General features: G+C 38.7%; 1 pseudogene; it reads right to left on the reverse strand.

Moving 5' to 3' along the window:
* Positions 1 to 7407: 7407 nt before the first annotated feature.
* On the reverse strand, positions 7408 to 15244 carry LOC114048301 (annotated as a pseudogene).
* Between the last annotated feature and the right edge of the window lie 2433 nt (positions 15245 to 17677).

Genomic DNA, 17677 nt, shown 5'->3' on the forward strand with positions numbered 1-17677 from the left:
AATTAAGAGGGATTGGGAAAGGCTTCCTGTAAATGGTGGGATTTCGTCTGGAAAGTCAAGAGACAGAGATGAGGAGAGAGAGCATTCTGTGCATGGGGGCCAGCCAATGACAATGCTCCAGAGTCAAGAGTAGTGCCTTGTTTGAGGAATGATAAGGATGCCATCATCACCTGATTTAAGAGTGGATGGGAGTGGGGGGAGAGTGGAGTGTGAAATATATAAGACTAGAATGGGATGGGGGAGGAGCCAGGTTATGGAGGGCTTTGAATGCCAAACAGAATTTTATACAGGATCCTGAGGGTGAAAGGGAGCCACCTGAGTAAAGAGTAGGGGAATAGGAGTTGTCATGTGGTCAGATCTATAATTTAGAAAAATCACTTTTGAGAGGGGAGTGGAGAAACTGGAGGCAGGCAGATAAACCAACAGGCTATTGTTATAGTCCAGTTGTGATGAGATGAGAATCTAAACTAGGGTAGTGGCAGTAACCAACAAAAGAAGAGAAATTATACAAGAAATACTAAAAGCCTTGGCAACAGATTAGATATGGGGGTGGAGGGAGGGAGGGAAATGAGAGGATGACCTCTAAGTTGTGAGTTTGGGGTGCTGGGAGAATGGTGGTGTCCTTGAAAGTGACAGGAAAGCTTGTAAGGGAAAAAGATTTGGGGGGAAAGATGAGTTCAGTTTTGAACATGCTAAATTTAAAATGTTTACAGGCCATTCAGTTCAAGTGTCCAATAGGCAACTGGAGATGTGAAACTGGAGGTCAGCAGTGATATTAGGACTGGATAAGTAAATTGGAGAATTATTACTGTGGAGATGGTAATTGTATCTGTGGGAGCTTATGAAATTACCAAGTGAAATAATATAGAGGGAGAAGAAGAGAAAAGGGCCCAGGAGAGAGACCTATGGGACCCCAAGGTGTGACCTTGATGAGGATCCAGCAAAGGAGATTGAAAAGGAGCAGCCAGATAGGAGAAAAACTAGGAGAAAGTAGTGTCCCAAAAACGCAAAGAGAAGAGAACAGCAAGGTTAAGGTGATCAATAGTGTCAAAGGCTGCAGAGAGGATGAAGATTGATAAAAAAATAGAATTGGTAATTAAGAGATCCCTGGAAACTTTGGAGAGAGCAGTTTCAGTTGAATGATGAGGACAAAAATCAAATTGTTGAGAGTGAGAGGAAAGAAAGTGGAAGCATGTAGAGTAGTTTAGGGCCAAAAGGTAAAAGAGATATGAAATGATACAAGGGATGGGTGAAACAAGTGAAGGTTTGTTGAGGATGGGCACTTTTGTATGCAGAATAGGATAGACTTCTACGGATGAGGAAAAAGGCAGTTCTCTCAAGCTTTGGAGCAAGGTGAGTAACTTCAATCATAACTTTTTTTTTTAGGTACTTCCTCTGTTCTATTAATTTATTTTTAGTTTTCAACAATCACTTCCTTGAGGTTTTGAGTTCCAAATTTTCTCCCCATCTCATCCATTCCCCCACCCCAAGACAGCATGCGTTCTGAATACCCCTTCTCCTAATCTGCCCGCCCTTCTATCTCTCCCCCTTCTTTTATCCCCTTCACCTTCAATTTTCCTGTAGGGCAGGATAGATTTCTATACCCCATTGCCTGTATATCTGATTTTCCAGTTGCATGTGAAAACAATTGTTAACATTTGTTTTTAAAACTTTGGATTCCTAATTTTCTTCCTCCCTCCCCACCCACCCTCATCGAGAAGATAAACAACTCAATACAGGTTATACATGTGTAGTCATGCAAAACACTTCCATAGTAGTCATGTTGTAAAAACCTAACTATTTCCCTTCATCCTATCCCACCCCCTATTTATTCTATTCTCTCTTTTGATCCTGTCCCTCTTCAGAAGTGTTTGCTTCTGATTACCCCCTCCCCCAATCTGCCCTCCCTTCTATCTCCCCCGTTCTCTTATCCTCTTCCCCCCTATTTTCCTGTAGGGTAAGATAGATTTCCATACCCAATTGAGTGTGTATGTTATTCTCTCCTTAAGCCAAATCTGATGAGAATAAGATTCACTCATTCCCTCTCACCTTTCCCTGTTTTCCCTCCACTGTAAAAGCCTTTTCATGTCTGTTTTATGTGAGATAATTTATCCCATTCTACCTCTCCCTTTCTCCTTCTCTCAGTATATCCTCTCTCACCCCATAATTTTATTCTCCAGATATCACCCCTTCATCTTCAACTTACCCTGTGCCCTCTATCTATATATCTATCTATCTATCTACATAAATATAATTTTTTTCCCTCCAACTACCCTAATACTGACAACGTTCTCATGAGTTACAAATATTTTTCCACGTAGGAATGTAAACAGGCCAACCTTAATGAGTCTCTTATGATTTCTTTTTCCTGTTTGCCTCTTCATGCTTCTCTTGAATCTTGTATTTGAAAGTAGAATTTTCTATTCAGCTCTGGTCTTTTCATCAAGAATACTTGAAAGTCCCCTAATTTCACTGGATATTCATTTTTTCCCCTGAAGGATTATACTCAGTTTTGCTAGGTAGGTGATTCTTGGCTGTAATCCTATCTCATTTGACCTTCAGAATATTATATTCCAAGCCCTCTGGTCCTCTAATGTATAAGCTGCTAAATCTTGTGTTATCCTGATTGTGTTTCCACAATAATTGATTGTTTCTTTCTGGCTGCTCGCAATATTTTCTCCTTGACCTGGGAACTCTGGAATTAGGTTATAATATTCCTAGGAGTTTTCCTTTGGGGATCTCTTTCAGGAAGTGATTGGTGGATTCTTTCAATTGCTATTTTGCCCTCTGGTTCTAGAATATCAGAGTAGTTTTACTTGATAATTTCTTGAAAGAAGATGTTTAGGTTCTTTTCATTTTTTTTAATCATGGCTTTCAGGTATTACAATATTTTTTAAATTATCTCTCCTGAATCTATTTTCCAGGTCACTTGTTTTTCCAGTGAGCTATTTCACATTGTCTTCTATTTTTTCATTCTCTTGGTTTTGTTTTACAATGTCTTGATTTCTCATAAAGTCACTAGCTTCCATTTCCTCCATTCCAATTTTTCAGGAAGTATTTTTTTTCAACGAGCTTTTGGATTTCCTTTTCCATTTGGCCAATTCTGCTTTTTGGGCCTTTTTTGCCATTTGAGTTAGACCATTTTTAAGGTGTTATTTTCTTCATTATTTTTTGGGTCTCCTTTAGCAAGCTGTTGACTTGTTTTTCATGATTTTCTTGCATTACTCCCATTTCTCTTCCCAGTTTCCTCTAATTCTCTTACTTGCTTCTCAAAATCTTTTTTGAGTTCTTCCATGGCCTGAGACCAATTCATATTTTTCTTGGAGGCTTTGGATGTAGGAAATTTGACTTTGTTGTCTTCTGATTGTATATTTTGATTTTCTTTGTCACCAAAAAAAGATTCTCCAACACAAATTTTATTATTTCTCTCCATTCTATTCTTCTTCCTGTTTGTCCTCTCTCTCCTTTCACCCTTTCTCTCCTTGCCAGTGTTTTGCTTCTGTCAACCACCTCCCCTGATCTACCCTCCCTTCTTTCAGTCCACACCTCAACCTACCCCCTTTTACTTGATCTTCTCCTCTCCTACTTCCCTGTCAGGTAAGATAGAATTATATATTCAACTGATTGTGCATATGATTCCTTCTTTCAGTCAATATTTATTAGAGTAAGGTTCAAGCAATGCTTATCACTCACTCTCCCATCTTCACCTACATTGTAATCAGTCTGTCATGCCTCTTCATGTGAAATAATTTACCCTATTCTACCTCTCCCTTCTGCACCCATTGTACTCCTCTTTCTCATCCTTTGATCTTTTTATGTCATTCCCTCAAATTCACCTTATACTCATACCCTCTGTTTATGTATATTCCTTTTAGCTGTACAATGATACATTTTTAAAAAATTATAAGTATCATCTTCCTATGTGGGTATATAAATAGTTTGGCTCTATTGAATTCCTTATTTATTTATTTTTTACCTATTTATGCTTCTTTTGGGTCTTGATATTGAAAGTCAAATTTCTGGTTTAATTTTGGTCTTTTTTTTATGAAAACTTGAAATCCTTCTATTTTATTGAATGACCATATTTTCCTCTTGATGTATTATGCTTATTTTTGCCAGGTAAGTGATTCTTGGTTGTAGTCCTAGGTACTTGACCTTCTGGAATATTATATTTCACTACATCTGATCTTTTAATGTTATAGCTGCCAAGTCCTGTGTAATACTAATTATGACTCCCTGATATTTGAATTGTTTCTTTCTGACCACTTGTAGTATTTTGTCTTTGATATGATATCTCTGAAATTTAGCTATAATGCTCTTTGGAGTTTTTATTTTGGGATTTCTTTCCTAAGGTGTTTGGTGTATTCTTTCCATGCCTTTTTTGCCCTCTGCTTCCAGGACATCAGGGCAGTTTTCCTTGATAATTTCTTGAAAAATGCTGTCCAGATCCTCCTTTTGATTATGGCTTTCAGGTGGTCCAATGATTCTGATATTGTCTCTCCTTATCTATTTGCCAGGTCAGTTGTTTTCCAATGAGGTATTTTACATTTTCTTCCATTTTTTTCATTATTTTGAATTTGTTTGATTGATTCTCAATGTCTCATAGATTCATTAGCTTCCACTTGCCCAATTCTAACTTTTAAGGTGTTGTTTTTCTCAATTAGCTTTTGTACTTCCTTTCCATTTGGCCAACCTTAAGGAGTTCTTTAAGGAGTTGTTTTCTTTAGTGGATTTTTGTATCTCCTTTTCCATTTGCCCAATTCTACTTTTTAAGCAGTTTTCCAAGCTATTTACTCTTTTTTCATAATTGTCTTGTATCACTCTCATTTCTTTTCCCAATTTGTCTTCTACCTCTCTTACATTATTTTAAAGCTCCTTTTTGAGCTTTTCCATTAGTTCTTTCTGTGCTTGAGACCACTTCCTGTTTTTCTTTGGGGTTTTGCCCATATAGGTGTTTTGATATAGTTTTACTCTTCTGAGTTGGTGTCTCGATCATCCCTGTCACTATAATATTTTTCTCTGGTCAAATTTTTTTTTTGTTGTTTTTTGCTCATGGTTTTTTTTTTCTGGCCTATTTCTTTTCTTTTAAATTAGAGCTCTTTCCTCAGGGTGGTAGGGGCACTGCCTCAGGCTTCTTGTGCCAATTGCTGCAGGTCCTGGCAGTTTACCTGGTACTGTGCTAATGTTGTCTGGAAACCCATGGGGACCCTCATGTCTGGTGCTGTGCTGAGGGGGTGGGGTGGGGTGGTTGGCACTACTGGAGCCTGTAGTGGTCTGGCTGCTTTCTTGGTGCTGAGCTGGGGTCCTCCTGGTGGTGCCTGGCTTGTGCTGAGTCCCAGTGGCATGTTTCTGTATTTTCCCCAGAGCTACATGTGGAGGTATGGCCACTGGAGGATGTCTGTATGCCTGGGGCTACACTGAAGCACATAGTGGTTTTTGGAGCTGGAGTCTGCCAGTTCCTCTGGCTATGCTAAGGCATGTGGTGGGTCCTGGTATTGGCATTTGCCTGTTCCACCCCACTGGGACTCAGGATCTCCCACTGGTTTCCTGAGGTGGGGCTTGATGCTGGCTTGCTGGGATACTTCCTATGCTGGCCTGTGCTCCCCTTTTACCTGAGTGAGGTGGACCTTTTTTGTAGTTATTCCAAGTTTCTTGGGCTTAAAGATTAATTCACCTCATCTTCTTGCTGGTTCTGCTGTTCCAGGATTTGTTTGGAGGCACTATTTTATGGTTGTTTAGAGGTGAACTTGGAAGAGTTACAGTGATTTACTGCTTACGCTGCCATCTTGGCTCCTGGAAGTCTCCTATTCCACTCTTAGACTGATCAGTGTTCAGTTCTAACTGTTGCATCTTGGCCCACATACAGGTTCCTCAGGAGACAAGATGATCTGATACTCCCATCTCTTTGAGGACTTGACACATTTTGTTGTGATCCACAACAGCAGAAGTAGATGTGGAAATTAAAGCAATAATTAGGAAGTATTTTGCTTAATAATATGGCAATAAATCAGACAATCTAAGTGAAATGAGTGGATATTTGCAAAAATATAAGTTGCCTAGATCAAAAGAAGAGGAAATAGAATACTTAAATAATCCAATCTTACACAAAGATATTGAATAAGTCATCAACGAGCTCCCTAAGAAAAAATTCCAAGGACCAGACTTATTCAGAAGTGAATTCAACCAAACATTTAAAGAACAATTAATTCCAATACTGTATAAACCACTTGGGTAAATAGGCAAAGAAGGAGTTCTACCCAGTTTCTTTTATGATACAAATATAGTGCTGATACCTAAACCAAGGAGAGCAAAATCAGAGAAAGAAAAATATAGGCCAATTTATCTAATGAATATTGATGTAAAAATTTTAAATAAATTGTTAGCAAGGAGATTATAGCAGTATATCCAAATATCATACAGTACAATCAGATGAAATTTATACCGGTAATGCAGGTCTGGTTTGTTATTAGGAAGACTATCAGCATAATTGAACATATTAATAACAAAAAATAATAAAAATCATATTCTCAATAGATCATTATCTCAATCATCATCTCAATAGATGTAGAAAAAAAACTTTTGACAAAATACAACATTCATTTATATTAAAAACATTATAAAGCACAGTAATAAATAGAACTTTCCTTAAAATTATAAGTACTATTTATCTAAAATCATCCACAAGAATTATCTTTAATGGAGATGATAGATTTCTTCCCAATAAAATCAAAGGTGACTCATGAATGCCCATTATTACAACTATTATTCAGTATTATACTAGAAATGCTAGCTATAGCAATAAATCAAGCCAAAAGAAATTGATGGTATTAGAATAGGCAATAAGGAAACATAACTGTCACTCTTTGCAGACTATATGATGGTATACTAAAAGAATTCTAGAGAATCAACTGAAAATTAGAGGAAATAATTAACAACTTTAGCAAAGTCACAGAATACAAAATGAACCCACCTAAATCATCAGCATTTTTTATATTACCAACAAAGTCCAGCAGGAAGAGATAGAAAGAGAAATTCCATTTAAAATAACTACAGACAACATAAAATACTTGAGAGTTCACCTGCCAAAACAAACTCTGGAACTATATGAAAACAATTACAAAACACTTATTTTTTTATGGTGAAATATCAAAAATTTATTAATTTCACAACTGGGAAAATCCAGGCATGCCTAGAAAGGGTAGGAAATAGAAACAGAAAGTAAAGTTAGGGAAGGGGGGAGAGGAAATGGAAATGTGATAACGTAGAAAGAAAAGGACTATATAAAGAACCCAAACATTAGGACAACTAGGGCTAGAGGGCAGGCAGGTCCCTGCTATAAAGAGCAGGCTGAGATCAAAGGGACTTGAGACTTGAAGGGCAATAGCTGGAGACTAGGAAGGTCAGAATTCAGGAACCTGGCCCAAGGGGCAGAAAATGCAAGATATTTTTCAAATGTTGCCTCAACCAGGGCTGAAGCCAAAAAACACTGATGTGGAAATCTTGAGCTTGACTGTTAGCTGGGGGTGGCTGGCATTTCACTTCATTTTGGTCCATTGTCTTCAGGGCATGATTTGTCGTCTTTGAGGAACATGGATTATGTAGACCCCAACTCACCACCCTCACCTGAAAATACCTGTATCTCTTCTGAAGGAAAACTGCCTCTCCAGATTCTCCCTTGCAAGGAGATGCCTCATTTCCAGCATCGCTACACAGAAATTGGCTTCAGAGATAGCATGGAGGCAGAGGGTCTGCACATTTTCATTCTTGAGAACCATGTTCATTATCATCCAATGAGACAAAATGAGCGGAGATTTCGTTTTTCTTCAAAAGTTCATTCTCATGGTCAAAACAGGCACTGACTAGCAAAAGCTGCAGGGGCCAGGTTGGCCCCCACAGTACAGAGAACAAATGGGTCTGGCATGGCTGGACATGTTGACCTTCTCAGTCAGCTTCAGCAGGGCTATGTAACTGTCATAGAACTCAAAGATTCCTTGGTTCTTAGTATAAACATTGTACTCTTCTGGAATGAACTGCTGATCAATCTGCATCTCTCTACCCCTCTTTAACTTAGGATCTCCTAGGAATATGGGGTAACAGATTGAGAAGCCCAGCTCCTATATCCCTGAGGGGCAATAAGATTTCTGGGAGAGAAAGGAAGTATTGAACCAAGAGCCTGAGTCCTTTGTAGTTTGGGGCTCCTTCCCCTCCACTCCTTACCCACAATGACTCTCCACAGCTTGGTGTTATTATGTGTATGGAAGCAGTGGGCTGCAGTCAGGATCCATTGGTCAGAGATAAGTGCCCCACGGCATGTCTCTTTGATGCTGGGCTTAATGGTGACATGCCAGGGTGTCCTCTCTTGGGATAAAGCATTGGTTGACATATTTCCCATACCATAGATGGTGTCCACAAACTTGGAAACATTCAACATATTCTCAAAGACCTGGAGGAGGGCTTTGAAGTCTGAGAAAAAGAAGGCATGCTAATCCCCATCCTTCTTTGACCCCAGATCATTCACCTTTTTCCAGTCTACATCCAGTTTCCCCATACCAATGGCACAGATGTCCAGATAATCCTTCCTTCTGACTTTCTGTTTAACACTTCTTCAAACTGGTCTACAGCTGCTTTTGGAAATCTACTCGTGTTGAACTTTACATCTGTTAAAAGGATGATGGTATGTCAGAATTCTTCCCACTCTTTGTGCCTTGTGCCATAAGTGGTCATTTCATTATTCATCATTTCATAGATTTGCATCATGGCTCTGTAGATGTTGGTTTCACTCCCAAGTATGGGTCTCCATACTTGATCTCCTCTAGCTTTTTGACTACTTCAGTCTTTTCCTGGGAATCTTTGTGAGTGACAGACAAGATTATTTTCAGAGTCTTAGCAAAAATGACAATGTCAACACTGATATTGACATCAAAGCTGAAGATCCTGTCTACTATAAGTTGAGTGCTCTCTTTGAAAATGTCAAAGTCTTCTTTACTGACACTTTGGGAAGAATCAAGGAGCAAGTAGAGATTCAGGTGGCCTGACCTCTGGATCTGGATGCACTGGCCCAAATTGCCCGATTTTTGCATCAGGGCATTGGTGGCACCAAGGAGTTGAGAAAAGGATTGGATCTTCAGGGAAATCATAGGAGTAGAAAGATCTGCAAATGAATTCAGTCCCACTTCAGACCCCATTCTCCTGGCATTCTCATTCCTCAGACCCTATCATAATCAGTTTCTCTGTACAATGATACTTCACTCGATCACAAACATTGAACTCGTACTCTGTCCTCACAGACATTATTGGGATCCTGGGGTCTCAGCAGTGTCAGGCTCCATTGTCACATAAAGCTGTCTCTCCATCCCACATCCCATTGGGTCTGCAGTTGTCACAGGAGCTGTGGTGGCTGAATGCAGATCAAAGAATATTTTTCACTTATTTTTTGTTTTTTCTTTCTTGTGGTTTTTCCCCTTTGTTCTGATTCTTCTTTCACAACATGACTAATGTGGAAATATGTTTAACATGATTTTACATGTATAGTCTATATTAGATTGCTTGCTGTCTTAGGGAGGGGGAAAGGGAGGGAGGGAGAAGAATTTTGAACTCAAAATTTAAAAAAATGAATATTGAAAACTATCTTTACATGTAATTGAAAAAAATACTATTAAGGAAAAACAAAGTTTCTGATACAAATGAACAACAATAATGCGGGATGTAAAATAGATAATTTTGATTGCATTAAATTAAAAAGGGTTTGTACAAACACAACCAATGCAGCCAAGATTATAAGGAAAGCAGGAAATGGGGAAATTTTTTTCTCTGACAAAGACTTTAGTTTCTCAAATATATAGAGAACTGAGTCAAATATATGAGTATGAGTCATTCTCCAATTGATAGTCAAAGAATATGGACAGGCTGTTTTCAGAAGAAGAAAGCAAAGCAATCTATGGCCGTATGAAAAAAAAATGCTTTAAATCACTACTGATTAGAGAAATGCAAATTAAAACAATTCTGATGTACCACTTCACACCTGTCAGATTGGTTAATATGACAGAAAAGGCAAAGGACAGATGGTGGAGGGGATATGGAAGAATTAGGACACTAATGCACTGTTGGTGGAATTGTGACCTGATCCATCCATTCTGGAGAGCAATTTGGAACTATGTCCAAAGGGCTATAAAATCATACATGCCCTTTGGCCCAGCAATACTAATCCTAGGTCTGTACCGTAAAGAGATTAAAGAAAAAGGGAAAGCCATTTGCAGAGAAGCAGCTCTTTTTATGGTGGCAAAGAATTGGAAATTGAGGATGCCCATGAATTGGGGAATGGCTGAACAAATTCTGATATATGATTGTAATAGAATACTATTGTGTGATAAGAAATGATGCTTTCAGGAAAATTTGAGAAGGCTTACATAAACAGATATAAGTGAAATGAGCAAAACCAGGAGAACATGGTAACAGCAATATTGTACAATGATAACTCTCAATGACTTAGCTATTCTTTGCAATTCTTTGCAATGATCCAAGATAATTCCAAAGGATTTTTGACAAATAATGATATCCTCCTCCTGTGAAGGAATTGATGGAGTTTGAATGCAGATTGATGCATACTTTTAAAACGTTTTTTTGTTTAACTTTGTTTTTAAATGTTATTGTTTTGGTCAACATTTTCTTTTGCAATATGACTAATATGGAAATGTTTTGTATAAAATCACATGTATAATCTATGCCAAATTGCTTGCCTTCTTAAAGAGGAGGGAAAACTAGAATGAGAGAATTTGGAACTCAAAATTTAAAAAATGTTGAATTTTTTTGCGTGTAATTGAGAAAAAAGACAAAATAAAAACAGCAAAAATAACATCCTTGTATTTTGGCTAGAGTGGATGCAGAGCTGCTGGTGCTGGGACTCTTGGGCTTAAGGTATTAGGCTCCTTCATCATTGGAATCTAAATAATTTAGTATTAAAGTATTCATCGTCAAAGAATCTGTGGTCACAAATCATATAAACAATAGAAAATTTTATCAAAGAAAATGACAAAAGGGGCAACTAAGTGGGGCAGTGTATAGAGCACCAGCCCTAGAGTCAGGAGGACCTGACTTCAAATCCAGCCTCAGACACATAACACTTACTAGCTGTATGACTTGGGGCAAGTCACTTAACCACTATTGCCTAACAAAAAAAAGAAAAATAAAATAAAATGGCAATAATAAAAAAATCAAAACTTTTGTTGTTCAAGCAAAGCATTTCTATGGGGAAAATTTATATCTCTAACTACTTTCATCAACAAAACAGAAAGAATAGATCAGTTATTGTCATTGTTGTCCTTTATACTTGAAGAAGACCAAAATGACATCACAATGTCAGGGTTGCACAATATGTGCAACTGTGGCTGATCAGACCAATAAAAGCTGTAAAGGCTTGGACAAATAGTCCATATAAACATTTGGGATGGAGAGATCTCTAAATCTGTGCATCTTGCATTTCTTTTTAGCTACTGCAATTCTGGCTCATAGAACATAGTGCCTTCTTTAATTCAAGCATGCCATACTGGAGAGTTCTGTGGCCAATGTCTCTCATGTTTCACAATTGATAGCAAAGTGCTTCACAAAGAGACGTTGAGAGTGTCCTTGTATTGCTTCTTTTGACCTCAAGGTGAGCACTTGCCTTCAGTGAGTTTTCCATAAAATATAGCCTTTTAGGCAAATATATGTTTGGTAACTGAACAACATGGCCAACCCATTGGAGTTGTGTCCTCTGCAGTAAAGTTTGAATGTGCAGCAGTTCAGCTTGAGAAAGGACCTTAGTGTCCAGTACCTTATTTTGTCAGGTGATCTTCAGAATATTCCTAAGATAATTTAAATGATTCAGTTTTCTAGCATGACACTGGTAGACTATTCAAGTTTCATAGGCACACAAGAATCAGCTCAGCATAATGGCCCTATAGACCTTCATTTTGGTTGGCAACCTAATACATCTTCCCTCCCATGCTTCTTTTGGAGTCTCCTAAATACTGAGCAAGCTCTGGCAATGCATGCATCAACCTTATCATCTATGTGTACACCCCTGGAAAATATATTGCCAAGGTAAGTGAACTCATCCATAGAATTCAAAATTTCTCCATTTGCTGTAACATATGGATGGTACAGTGCTGGCTGGTGCAGAACCTCTGTTTTCTTGGTGTTAATTGTCAGGTCAAAATTAGCATAAATGACAGAGAATTGATCCATGTTCTGTTGCACATCATCCTCAGAGGCTGTATTGAGTGTACAATCATCTGTGAACAAAAGAAAAATCATGCATTAACTCTCCTTCCACTTTAGTCTTGGCTTGTAGCCTTTTCAAGTTAAATATTTTACTGTCAGCATAGCAGCTGACCTTGATGCCATTTTCATCCTCATTGAAAGCATCTGACAACAACACTGAAAATATCATGCTAAAAAGCATGAGAGTCACTCAAGAGAAGCATGAAGAGATAAACAGGAAAGAGAAATCATAAGGGAATTATTAAGGTTGAACTGCTTACATTCCTGCATGGAAAGATGATATTTGTAACTCATGAGACCTTTGTCAGTATTAGGGTAGTTGGAGGGAAAAAATTACATGTATATATAGATAGATTGATAGGTAGAGGGCACATGGTAAGTTGAAGATGAAGGAATGATATCTGGAGAATAAAATTAATGGGTGAGAGAGGGTTATACTGGTAGATGGAGAAAGGGAGAGGTAGAATGGGGTAAATTAGCTCACATGAAACAGACAAGAAAAGGCTTTTACAGTGGAGAGGAAATGGGGGAAGGTGAGAGGGAATGAATGAATCTTGTTCTCATTGGATTTGGCTTAAGGAGGGAATAACATACACACTTGATTGGGTACAGAAATCTATCTTACCCTATAGGAAAATAGGAAGGATGGGGATAAGAGAGCAGGGGGATGATAGAAGGGAGAGTAGTTTGGGAGAGGGGGTAATCAGAAACAAACACTTCTGCGGAGGGACAGGGTCAAAAGAGAGAATAGAATAAACAGGAGGTGGGATAGGATGAAGGGAAATATAGTTAGTTTTTCACAACATGACTACTATGGAAGTGTTTTGCATGACTACACATGTATAACCTTCACTGAGATGCTTTACTTCTCAATGAGGGTGGGTGGGGAGGGAGGAAGGGAGAGAATTTGGAACCCAAAGTTTTAAAAACAAATGTTAAAAATTGTTTTCACATGCAACTGGAAAATAAGATATACAAGGAATGGGGTGTAGAAATCTGTCTTGCCCTACAGGAAAATAGAAGGTGAAGGAGATAAGAGAAGGGGGGGATAGAAGGGAAGGCAGATTAGAGGAAGGGTTATTAAGAATGCATGCTGTCTTGGGCTGGGGGGAGGGACAAGATGGGGAGAAAATTTGGAACTCAAAATCTTGTGGAAATGAATGTAGAAAACTATAAATAAATTAATGAAAATATTCAAAAATAGAAAAACAAAAAAGTTGAAATAAAAATAAAAAGCATGGGAGCAAATACATGGCCCTGCTTCACTCACTGGTGACTGGGAAAGCACAAGAGCACCATCCATTATATAGAACCTGTTCAAATATGCCATCATGAAACTGGCATACAATGCTGATTAACTTCTGGCAATTAAATTTCACCATAATCTTCTAGAAGCCCTCATGACAGATAGTATCAAAGTCCTTGGTCAGATTGATGAACATTGTGTACACACCTCCTTTGTGTTCTGCTCCTGGAATTTCTCCTTGGAATTGTCAGGCAGCAAACACCATTGTCAACCATTGCCTGGCCTTTTCTGAAGCCACACTGAATCGTGGGTAGATGACCATCTTCCAGATGAAGAATTGACTGATTAAGGAGGACTGTGGCAAGAATCTTGCCAGCAATAACTGAGAGGGACCCCACATGATTATCACAGGACATCCTATTTCCTTTTCCTTTATAGAGATGGACAATGGAGGTATCCATGATCTCCTGGGGGATAACCTCCTCTTGCCATATAACTCAGAGGATTTCAATCAGCTTTTTATATAACCAGTGGATCCCCTGCCTTGTAAATCTCTGCTGGAATGGAATGCGCACCAGGTGCTTTGCCACACAAAAGGAAACTAATGACTTTTAAAACCTCTCTTCATTTAGGCTAGAGAGGATTGACTTCTACCTGACTTATAAATCCAATATCTTCAGCATTGGTTGATGACAGTCAGTTGAGAACACTATGGAAGTGGTCAGCCCATCTCTTCAGCATCATGTTTCTATCACTGATGAGTGTGGCTCCATCAGCGCTGAGTAGTTGAGATACACCAAAGGTCTTTGGCCTATAAATAGCCTTCAGAGCAACATAAAAGAGCTTCGGATTATTGCTATCAGGATAAAACTGAATTACTGAGCCAAGAATCCTGCATCTGTCTAAGCTTGGCTTGTACATTACTTTTGATAGAGTTAAATGCTACCTTCCTGGAGACAAACCATCCTGTTGGTAAACCCTGTAGAGTTCTCATTCTTCATTTAGTAGCTTCTGAATTTCCACATCACTTTTGTCAAACCATTCCTGATGTATGCAAATGTTCTGGCCCAGATGAGTAAATGCAGTGCTGCACACCAAATCTCTGAAAGCTGCCCACTTCTTTTCTGCTCCACTGTTGCTGACCACCTGTTAGCTCAGCTTTCCCTCCAAGTCAGCAGCAAACTGTTCACACATGGAGACACATTCTAATCAGTTGATGCTGAGTCTTCTGGTAGTCATTTTACCTTGGGGCTGCCACTTTTGTTGAATATAAATGTTTGAGTTGGAGAAGAGTCTATGATCAGTCCAGCACTCTGCACCACACATCGCCTTCATCACTTCCACATCCTATCTCTTTTACTTACAATGACATAGTCTATTAAATGCCAATGTTTGCTGTGAGTGTGCATCCATAAAGTTTTATTTCATTTAGGTAAATGAAAGGCAGTGTAGGTGAGGAAGAAGGTCATAAGATGCACAAATCTTCAGTAGTAAGTGACCACCAGTGTTGCAGTTTCTTACTGCATTCCTCCCACGGCCTCCCTACCATGTCTGATAGTCTATGCCTACTTTTGCATTAAAGTCACCCAGAATTAAAAGCTTGTCCTCTTTAAACACATTGATGATGAGAGTCTCCAGCTCTTCATAAAATATTTCTTTGACCTCATTAGGGTTCATGAGGGTGGGAGCATACTCACTGATGATGGTGGCGTGGACCTTTCCTGCAAGTGGCAATTGCATTGTCATGAACCTGTTCTTCACTCCTTTTGGGAGGCAGACGAGACTGTTGACTAGATTATATTTGATTGCAAAACCTACATGGTGCTCCTCATCACAGGAGGCACTCCAGAAAAACATATATCCAGCTCTGACTTCGACAAACTTGCCTTCATTTGCTAGCCTTGTTTCACTTAGGGCTGCTATTTGGATTTGATAACTTCTGAATTCTCTTACAACAAGAGCTGCTCATCTTTCTGGTCTACTGGATTTTGTGTTGTCCAGAAGCATGTACACATTTCATGTACTAATGGTGAATGGAATCATCCTTGTAAAAGATTTTGTACAATCTTTTTTATTTCAACCACAGGATGGGATCCCTGACTGCCACAGTTAGCAGGCTAGAGTTAGGTGTAGAGAACAATTTTTTAGGGCACCTTTTCTAGCCCCTTCCACATGCTACGAGGTGAGCAGTATGGTCCTTGAAAGGGCTACTCAGACACCTAGAGGGCCGCTGAATCCTACTGCTGCTGAGAAGACCACCCCATGCTCTGGGCTGCCTGTGTGCAGAGCTGTGACTACAGCTCCCAGTGTATCCACACCTGCTGCTTCTTTACTAGCCCATAATCATAGGACTTTGAGGTAAGGAAATAGTAATATAGTAAAATGATAAAATATCAAAATGGTAGGGGGGATGCTTTTTTGACTCACATGTAAATTGGATTTAAGTCAGGTAGGGTTATGGGAAAATTGTCAGCTGAAGTCCTGTCCTGAAACCTAAGTCCTGGCTTATGTCAAAAAGCTGTACATAATGTTAGTACCAAGCCCCCCAAAATCTACATATCCATCTTTCTAGAATCTTAGTCCTGACTTCTGGTCAAGAACTGGACACAGAGTTGGTACCAAGCTCCTCCCACAGTCCATAGATTTGCCTTTCCTCTGGGTCTTCTTCAGCTGGGGAGATAAGCCTTGTTAGTTTCCTTGTGCAATCACTACTAGCAGCTTTAGGCCTTGGTTTCTGGGGCAATAATCCAGCCTCAGGCTGGTTCATTCTAGCTGCTTACTTGCTGTCCCCAAAGCCTATGTAGTTATCAGAGGTCTGCAGCTTCAGGCCTGAGGCTCTTGGGCAGCACCACACTAGAATCTTCACTGGTTTTAGATTGACATTCCAGAGTGTTCCCAGATCCTATGTGCATTGAATTCAGCTATTTTTCCCAGAGCTATCTCTATAAGGAGGCCTCAAGCCCAGAGTGCACCTTGTTTCAGATCCTGTCCTATCCTTTATGGAGAAAAGATCTCAGTGTTTTGTTTTGTTTTGTTTTGTTTGCGTTTTGGAATTTCATTTGATGCTTTCCAATATTAATGGATGTTCTTCAGGAAGCTGGGTCTGCCTAGAATCTTTCATATTACCATTTTTACTATAAGTTTTTATATTATGTTATTAAAAGCACATGTTTCCACTTTAACAAGGAAATTGTGTTCGCTGACAAAGGTATTTGCTGAGTTTCTTATTGTGGCAATTGATTTACATTAGTTAAATTTTTGAAAACAATGATTATATAATCATTGCTGATGTCATTTCTCTTGTCAAATTCCTATTTTACCTTATAAATTGTTTCAGAATTGAATTATTTCAATGGCAAGTATTACTTGAGAAAAGAGAATAAGGGAGAAGTGAAACTTGTCTTTTAAAGTTTTAAGCAAAGACTAGAACTCAAATTTTCTGACCTCAAGAATGTTCCAATACACCATGCTTCCTCTCCAGTTCTTTAAGTATTTGAACCTACATATCATCTTCACTAAGTCTTGTTTTTTTCTTCTGTCACTGAGATGATTTTTTTTTCACTACCCCAAAATAACCAACCAAGCCATAAGAAGAGTTATAAAATAAGTTTATTTTCCCAGCCATTATTGCAAATGACCTATCACTGAACAGGAGGCCAGAAGCTCCCTGAAACTCTTTATTCTACAAGACGAGTTTGGTGGAGATTTGTTTTCAAAGAATATGCTAATTCAGGCACCACTAAACTACTTTACTTCTTCGAAAAGACTGGTTTTATGTGATCTGAGAACACACTAAACTTCTGAATATCCCATGAATAACAGTGCTTTGGGACGAGTTACTTAACCTCTCTGTGCTTCAATTTTTCTAGCTATAAAAAAAAACCAAAGAAACTACAATACACAGTCCACTAGGAAATGACAGGATCCAATGAGAACATACTTATGAACATTGGGCATTTCCCAGAGAAAGGAACAATGCATTTCCTTTTCCTTTTTGCCATTTTTGCAACAATCATCACTGTACCTACCACATGTCTGAAATCATAAGCATTTTTTTTTTAGTTTTTAAACCCATAACAGTGGGTTTCAGTGCTTTCTGAGATGTATCCTCTTGCTGTCCATGATTTATCTCAGCCAAATAGCTATTGCTGAAAATAAGCAAGGCAAATCAGG

The sequence above is a fragment of the Vombatus ursinus genome, unplaced genomic scaffold (assembly GCF_900497805.2).
Source record: "Vombatus ursinus unplaced genomic scaffold, bare-nosed wombat genome assembly UNPS02014792.1, whole genome shotgun sequence".
NCBI classification, from domain to species: domain Eukaryota; kingdom Metazoa; phylum Chordata; class Mammalia; order Diprotodontia; family Vombatidae; genus Vombatus; species Vombatus ursinus.